General features: G+C 62.0%; 1 protein-coding gene across 3 annotated transcripts in view; it reads left to right on the forward strand.

Annotated features, from left to right (window-relative positions):
- TEAD3 (TEA domain transcription factor 3) overlaps window positions 1–345 on the forward strand; it is a 20,179-nt gene that overhangs the window by 7,273 nt on the left and 12,561 nt on the right. The window lies entirely within an intron of this gene.

Here is a 345-nt window from a genome sequence, read left to right on the forward strand (position 1 = left end):
CAGCCTGGCGTGTGCGGGGAGCTCAGAGTTTACAGAGCCCTGGCCCATCTGCGATGTGGGCCAGGGCAGGGGCAGGCGTGTGGGTGGTTTATGGGCTGCTGTGGGGCCGGGAGGTGCAGGAACAGGAAGTGGGATGGAGGAGCCGGTGGGGTTGAGCAAGGCTGTTGGCCAGGCACCTTCTCAGCTGTTCCCTTGCCAGCCAGCCTCCCTTCCTCCTCACAATGCCCGGGACAGTCCCTGCCCCCATGTTTAGGTTCCTTGTGAGTTATCTTTTAGGGAAGTCGAAACCACACCCTTCCTGGGTCTGGGACCCTCCTCATCCCACACAGTGGGTCTTCAGCAGGG

This window comes from Crocuta crocuta, unplaced genomic scaffold, assembly GCF_008692635.1.
Source record: "Crocuta crocuta isolate KB4526 unplaced genomic scaffold, BGI_CrCroc_1.0 scaffold132, whole genome shotgun sequence".
Taxonomy (NCBI): Eukaryota; Metazoa; Chordata; class Mammalia; order Carnivora; family Hyaenidae; genus Crocuta; species Crocuta crocuta.